The following is a 7949-nucleotide window of genomic DNA, read 5'->3' as shown; positions in this document are numbered from 1 at the left end:
TCTAGCTTCCTCTTCTTTAGTTGAATCTGCTAATCTTAGTTAACGATCTTGTGCTAGCAGAAGGTCTCATCGAGTATACTTTTCTTTTGCTATTCTCTTCATGTTCCTCGAATTAGACGTCTCTCCTCATCAATCTTTTATGAATTTATCGAAGATTGGGAATAATTTAAGGCATATTCTTTATCCTTAGGAGAAATTTGAATTCAAATTTGGAATTCGTCCTATCCCTTATCCGTTCTCCGACTCCCCCCCCCCCTCCCCCTTATTTGGAACATCATTTGATTCGAGAAAAAGTTCTTGATGGAACTATATATACTTCGAAGGTACGAAGTCAGGAGAATATTGTTGATATCTTCACCAAGTCACTTCCAAAAGTTTCATTTGATTTCTTCTGCGACCATATTGGAATAGTTTTGAAAAATCACTTTAAGGGGGAGTGTGAAAAAAGTTAAAGATTAGAATAGTTTTGAAAAATCACTTTAGGGGGAAGTGTGAAAAAAGTTAAAGATGATTTTTTTGCATGACATAGATTTCTCTAGAATTTCATAGTATAGAAACACATAGAATTATCTTATAGAAATATCTAGATATTCTAGAGAAATTTCCCTGAAGAATTATCTAGATATTCTAGAAAAATTGCTAGAAGATAAGTTCACTAGAACTTTCTTGGTGATATTTTAGAGAAGATATTTTTGTAGTAAATGAAAGAATAATCTAGAGCTTGTAATAGCTAGAACCATCCCACACAAGTATAAATAGGGGTGACCTTATTCATTTGTAACCAACACAAAAAAACAAATCCAATTAAAGAGTTTCTTCCATTATAAAGTTCTTCTTCCCAAATTCTTATTTAACTTTCTAGCTTCCTCTTCTTTAGTTTGAATCTTTTGATCTTTGTTAACGATTTTGGACTAGCGAAAGGTCTCATCGAGTATACTTTTCTTCTGCTATTCTATTCATGCTACTCGAATCAAACGTCTCTCCTCATCAATCCCTTCCAAATTTATTGAAGATTGGGAATAATTTGAAGCATGTTCTTTGTCCTCAAGAGAAATTTGAATTCAAATCTGACAATTATTAGAGAGTTTGGAGACAGAAGAGACACACAGAGATATAGATTCATAAAAAAGAAATTGATTTCTATAGTTACTAAGTTAAGAATTTTGAGTCTCGGGGTCTCATTTTGAAGCTTTTCGTCGGAGATTTCATTCTTAACAGGTGAAGTCATCTTCAACTTGGTCTTCTCAGCTTCGCTGCTCCATAAAATGTATGCAAGCTTGCTACTCTTAAGTCCTCTTTCTCGTATCAGCTTTGCTTGTTTTGTTTTAGTTGATTATTTGTTTGATAATTTTCAGTAAAGGATGGGATTCTGCCTGTTGTTCTTGACATGATTTGAATGTTTTAGTTGATTATTCATATTGGCAGAAGTAATTTCCTTTTCTTTTTTCTTTAGCTCTTGGTTTTTAATATGTTTTAGTATGTAGTTTACTTGTAGGTTTAATTGTTAGATAATATTTCTAGTATCGTAGTAATGTCTTACATGTTTGATATTTTGAACCACAAGATTGTTTTTCACTTGTGTTTCCTTTGGAATGCCATGAATTAAGGTTGCGTATCGATCGGTTCGATTCGGTTTTGAAGTTTATTAGTTTGGCTTATTGGTTATCGATTTGTAGAGATGCTAAACCGTTATAGAATCATTAAGATATTAGCTTATCGATTATTGGTTTATCGGTTATTGATCGTTATCGGTTTAACCGTTAAGATTTGACAAACAAAAAAATTTGAAAATCACTTGGAAACAAGGTGACAAACCAAATGAACCATACATGAGTTCACAAGTTACATCTTGCTCAAAATCAAACACTTTTACATTGTAGAACAACCAAGTGTGTTTGAGACAACCAGAAATAAAAGTAGGAAATCAAACTCTAAGTCAGGGACTTTATATACAAAATGATATAAATATAATTATTTAATTTACTATCGGATTATCGGTTAACCCGTTAAGAAAAAACCTCAAACCGTTTAAGAACCGATAACCCGATAACAAAAAAAAATCAAAACCGTTATCAAAACTGCTAAACCAATAACCCATTACTGATAAATCAATAACTTTTTTTCGGTTCGGGTTATCGGTTTCGGTTCGATTTTGAACAACCCTACCATGAATAGTTTGAGTTTGATCCTTAGCACTTCCCTTGAATTAATTAAATTTCTAATCCTATGAATGGATAAATTTAAGTTGTTAAATCTTTGTGAAGTTGCTTCCAAGATTGATAAACCATGAGCGTAGTTCATATGATTACAAATGTCCACCTGAACTTCCACACTTAGCATAGTTTATTTTTTGGTGTGAGTTGATTATGTTTGAGTTTTTTATTTTTGGCTTCCCACCTGGTGTTCGGAGTCCACATTAGAACTCCGACTAAATCTTGATCGCGCACTGCAGGGCTCATTCGGGGAGCACTTCCAACAAGATATTTTTCATACCTAGGACTTGAACCCGAGATCTCTGGTTAAGGATGAAGCAGTCCCACCACTGCACCACAACCCGTTTTGAATGTGTTTTTCCCTCAAATTATTGAATTTTCCCTTGCACTAATGTGGTTCCTATTTTTCTTTGTCGTATGAATCCCTCCGCCAGTCCACTGGACTCTATTTTGCATTTCCTAATGGGCCACAAAGGCCCAAAAGTCTTTTTCTTCGAGTCTATCTCATCTCATGGGAAATAAGTATGCACAGTTAAAATGGAAGCTAATATACCGGGTTTAAAGGTTGAAAATGGGTTGTATACACCTATATATAGCTTATATACAGAGATAGTGGGAAAAATGGGCTATATATAACCTATATATAGCTTATATACAGAGATATAGGGAAAAATAGGCTGTATACAGACAATATGTACTGGTATATAATGTTGATATACACTTGATATATTTTAATCTAAAGAGATGTATACTTGATAAAAGGACGAAAAATGGGCTAGAAAAGCCCAAGTGTAACACCACTCCAAAAGAGGACTAAAATGGACAGATTTCAAAGCGAAGTTTGGGCCAAAGCAAGGCCCAATCGGTGCAACTTAATTTAGAATTTAGGACAAGTTTGGGCCTGCTAGCCCAACAGCTTTGAATTTGGGCAAAAAGGCCCAAGTTTGAAAATGTTCTTTACTTTATTATTGTTATTTGCTTGTTCTTATTCTTGTATTAAAACTCTTAACTTCAAATGCCTAGTTTAATTTGATTAAATCTCCCTAAAGATGAACCTTTCATGTTAATTTAATCTTTTAAATGATTTTATTTGATTACCTTTCCTTACTTGGTCATTTTTGATAAAGTTTACTCTCTTCCCGAATCATTTCAAGTATTTAAAGTTAATTTCTTTTTAAATAGTTTTAAATGCCTTAATTTATTTCAAAAGTCATTTTCCCAAAGTTAGTTAAATAGTTTTCAAATCGTCGGATAACTGCACGTTAGCGGTTACTTTAAATGCTAATACCTTCTTAAAACATAGATAAGAACCTCTTATCCATTTTCTCTAAAATATTAAAGGTTTATCTGTTAAGATCTTTTTAAATTAAGTTTTCTTAATTTCTTTAAAAAATTAAGTGGTCACTCTTTTTTTTAAAGTATTTTCTTAAGTTGTTTTATACTTAGGATATTTCAAAAGAGGTTTTTTCTAAAAGATATTAAAATCATGACGTATTTGATGACTTACTCAATTATAAGTTAAATAAATGTTTGCATTAAATGATATTTGACATTTGAGATAACATAAATGTTTTCATTAAATATGACTAATCCTATTTGATGTTTTTTAGGTAAAAAGTCTATGTCAATTTACTCTACTAAGATGAAAAAAAAAGTTTGAAACATTATATAAAGATGAATCATAAAAAGCAAAAATCAACACATTTGAAGAAAAATCATATTATTTTCAGTTTCATCATGAATAACTTTCATTTCTTCATGTTTGTTGTTGTTCTTCTCCTTCTCAATACATCAGTAGAAGTTGGGGCAATCAGGAATGAGAATATTTCTGTCAATTCGTTAAAAATCAAAGAGATTTATCGATCTCTGGTAGAGTTAACAACTTCCAAAAATTTGAAGGCATCCATGCGTTCAGCTCCTGGAGGACCAAATCCACAACACCATCCTCCACGTTCCAAGTATGCGCCAAATAAATTTGGGTACACTCAAACCCAATATGACAAAGAGTTAACTTTTTAGAGAAAAACTTCATAAGATGTAATATATTGAATTATGCATTTCAATTTTAATTTTTACAGTATCTTATATGAGTGTTTTTATGTTTTTAATTTTTTTTATTATGTTGCTTGGAATTATGTCAGTTTGGATCAATTTATTATAAGGTATTTGTTGTGTGGTATCATCCTCAACATAACATTTTCGCATCATAATATTTAAAAAATCTCATCACAAGTATAAATAAATACTTAAAAATATTTTCTTAAACATAGAAAATTAAAATTACTTGCTCTCATTGTAATTTTGAAAGAAGACGATGAAAAAAAATTAAGCATGTATCAAATTTATCATTTTATTTAGTAAATTAAGTTTATATTTTTTAAAATAAAGAATATAATTTTTTTAATAGCTAATTTGTATAATTTTATATTTATAACGGCATGTTCTGTCGTTATTCAAAAGGTACCTCGTGCGTAACCTCAATTTATTTTGAAAATATGTTGCAAATTTAAATTGGGGTGACACAACAAAGATTTCAAAATTTGAATTTGATCCAAGCTAATGTTAGTCGCCATAGCAGGAAAATTCCCGCTAATGGCACTGTTGTTGTAGTGGCTTGATGGCTGCTATAGCAGGGCTGACGAGACCAAAACCTAGAAAATACATAGATGGGGATTATTCCAAAAAATCCTCCTAGGTTTCTCCAAGTTTGGGAATAATAAAGAAAAAAAGATTTCAACAGGGGAGGGGGGGAAGGGGGGGGGGTCAGAACCCATGAATTTCCGGCCTACTTCCATTAGGATTTGGCCCCACAAAGCTAAAAGTTCGCATTTAGGTTTCTTTAGCAGTTTCTTGGCGTCTAGGTAGGCTAGGCTTAACTGAGTAGTTAGATCTGTCTCTAAATGCATGATATGTGTAGATTGATGGGAAATTTCATGCTTAGACCTTCGAACACGGAGTCTGGATGGTTGAATGTGTTGATTATTATTGGTTAGGGTGGTAAGGTACATGATTAGTAATGTTGGTCCTGTGAGCTGGGTGTTATCCTATGGATGGTAACCTGTGGCTAAGCGAATTTGTAGCAGAAAAATTATCTGAGGTGGGCCGATTAAGGTAGGTGATGGTTGAATTATTTTCCAATTTACATTATGTGTGCATGCTAACCATTTCATTAGTAATGCTTGTACAATACCTAATTATGAAGTTAAAAAGGGATGAAGGCGAAAAGATATTGTATTGTTAATCTCATGCCATTGAACTTGTTTTATTTGTTTGTGGTCTTACAAGTGTAGACATATTAATTGTGGTTGTGATTGTGGTGCGATATTGTGATTCTTGGTTGACCCATGTTCCATGCCTGGTAATAACTCAAGGTTGGCTTGGGTACCATGCTTGGTACATACTCTCGATTGGCTTGAGTACCACACCTGATATATATTATCGATTGACTCAGGTACCCTGCCTGATATATATTATCGATTGACTAAGGTGCCACACCTGGTACAATTTATTGGTTGGCTAATTAGGTACCACGTCGATACATGTTCTATATTGGTTGACTCAGATATCATGCCTAGTAAATACTTGAATGTTCACTGTGTGTGGGTTTTGTGAGTTATTTTTTAATTGGTATTCATTATATATCGGTCCATGAGTGGCCATATTTGTGAGTTAAATGTGGGATGGTCCTTGTGTAGATCGAGAATTGCAGGTTAAACACCATAAGTGATATTTTAGGAATCCTTGAGTGGTCAAGGTTACTTAATGGGTGTGCTTGTTAAATATTGCACTATATGTTGAGTTAAGTCAAGAAGGATGAGTAGGAGTTTGCGGGAGGTCCACTAAATTGATTAAGGGCCAAGGGCCAGGGTGTTGTAAGAATTTTAGTGGAGGTGACAGTCCATATGGCACAATTAATTGATAGATTTAAGTTCAAGAATGGAATCAGTGAGGTAATTCTAGTGCTTGATATCATGGACGGTTCGGGAAGTCTTTAGGTGATAGATGAGTTTGATTTGATGGATTAGGGTCCTAATTATATCTCCTAGTGTCATGTTTCTTTGATGGCCTGGAATGAAGAAGGACATATCAGAATATGTATCCAAGTATTAAAATTGGCAACACGTGAAGTATGAGCATCAAAGGCCTGAAGGATTGCTTCAAAGGATGCCTATTCCTGAGTGGAAGTGGGAAATGATAAGCATAGATTTCATGGTGGGTCTTCCTAACACTTTGGGCAAGTATGTTTTTATTTGGAACTAAGGATATTAGATCGCTAAAGGTTCAATGGAAACATCATCTGGTTGAAGAAGACACTTGGGAAACTAAGAAAGACATGCGGGACAAGTACTCTCACTTGTTTGAGCATTTAGGCACTACATTCATCACAATTTAGCTCACTTTTTCTTGTTAGATCATTCGGGGACGAACGACAGGTAAATTGGTATCTATTGTAACGACTATTCCAGTTGTTAAGGGCAAACTACTTTTAAAAGAAATTAGGTGAGAATACTTTTGGAATAGTAAGTTGAAAATTTCAGGCTAGGCTATTCTTAGACAAAATTTGAGCAAGGCAAAGTCTATAGAAATCTGCGAAAAGGATTGGATGAAACATCTAAGTAGATTTTTTTTTTTACAACTAAGACGTTAAGGAGTCCGCCAGACTTTTCAAAAGTGAATTCGGGTAAGTAAAACTCGCGATATTGAACTTGAAATGAATGATGAGTTGGTTTGATACTTCAAGGTTTGAAGGTGTGTTGCAAAATAAGCTAATTTGGGAGGCTATATGTGGTTCTATCCCATGCAAGCCACTATAGAAGGTGACACACCGCTATATAGGGTTGTTATAGCGAGGTTAATCATAGTTAATGTAGAAAATTCCCCAAAACCTCTTATTATTTTACAAGTGAATTTTGGGTAAGAGCAAAGGCGACCTAGAATGAATTTCATCAGTTTTCCATTGGAATCCTTTGTAAAAGTAAGTAAATCGCTCCATTAACTTGATACTTTGATTCCTAGGCCTAAGTGGAAGTATTTGTATCCCTAGGGGAGTGTTTGGGTTCATCTAAAGTGGAAAAAAAATTGGGTTAATGAGGATTTTGGGGTGTAAGACCTTGGGTTGTTGTAAAGAAGTTGTTCTTGATTTATTAACCACAATTCACTATTGTAACCATGAGATTGATAGTTCTAAGTGAATTAATGGTGGAAAAACCCTAGATTGGGTTGGAAAATTATGAGGTTGGCCTGAGCTTCGAAATTAATCTATAATCTAGGAATATTTAAGTCAATTGTGATTAATTTTGTACTGATGTTATTATTTTAGATCAAGAACAAGCTAAAACTTCATAAACAGAGCCAAAAGTTTGTGTTCAGATTTCTTCAACAGTTGTTTAGCGTCCAACTAGGCTAGGCTTAATTGAGTAGTTAGACATGTCTTTAATTGCATAATACCTTGTAAATTGCCATGAGATTGCATGTATAGGTGTTCAGTCACAGAGTCTGGGCGGATGAATGCGTGTTTATAGTTGTTTAGGATAGTAAAGTATTTATTGTTGTTGGGTGTTATTCTAGGGGTGTTAATTTCTAGGTAATTGGGTTATAAGCTAGAAAACTGCCCAGGAAGAGCCGTTTGGTATAGGTGATGGTTGTTTGGTTTCCCATTTATGTTATATGTGCTTGATAACTTATTTGTTAGTATTACATGTATATGCATGGTTAGGCAAATAAGAGAAGTATAAA

At 33.7% G+C, this 7949-nt stretch overlaps 1 long non-coding RNA gene across 1 annotated transcript; it reads left to right on the top strand.

Moving 5' to 3' along the window:
* Window positions 1-1119: 1119 nt before the first annotated feature.
* On the top strand, window positions 1120-4237 carry LOC107058547 (uncharacterized). Its single transcript, XR_001472108.1, has 3 exons — window positions 1120-1267; window positions 1356-1427; window positions 4009-4237. It is a non-coding gene; the product is annotated as an uncharacterized lncRNA (long non-coding RNA).
* The last annotated feature ends 3712 nt before the right edge of the window (window positions 4238-7949 follow it).

The sequence above is a fragment of the Solanum tuberosum genome, unplaced genomic scaffold (assembly GCF_000226075.1).
Source record: "Solanum tuberosum cultivar DM 1-3 516 R44 unplaced genomic scaffold, SolTub_3.0 scf00536, whole genome shotgun sequence".
NCBI lineage: Eukaryota > Viridiplantae > Streptophyta > Magnoliopsida > Solanales > Solanaceae > Solanum > Solanum tuberosum.
This window is presented reverse-complemented; position numbering and strand designations above follow the sequence as displayed.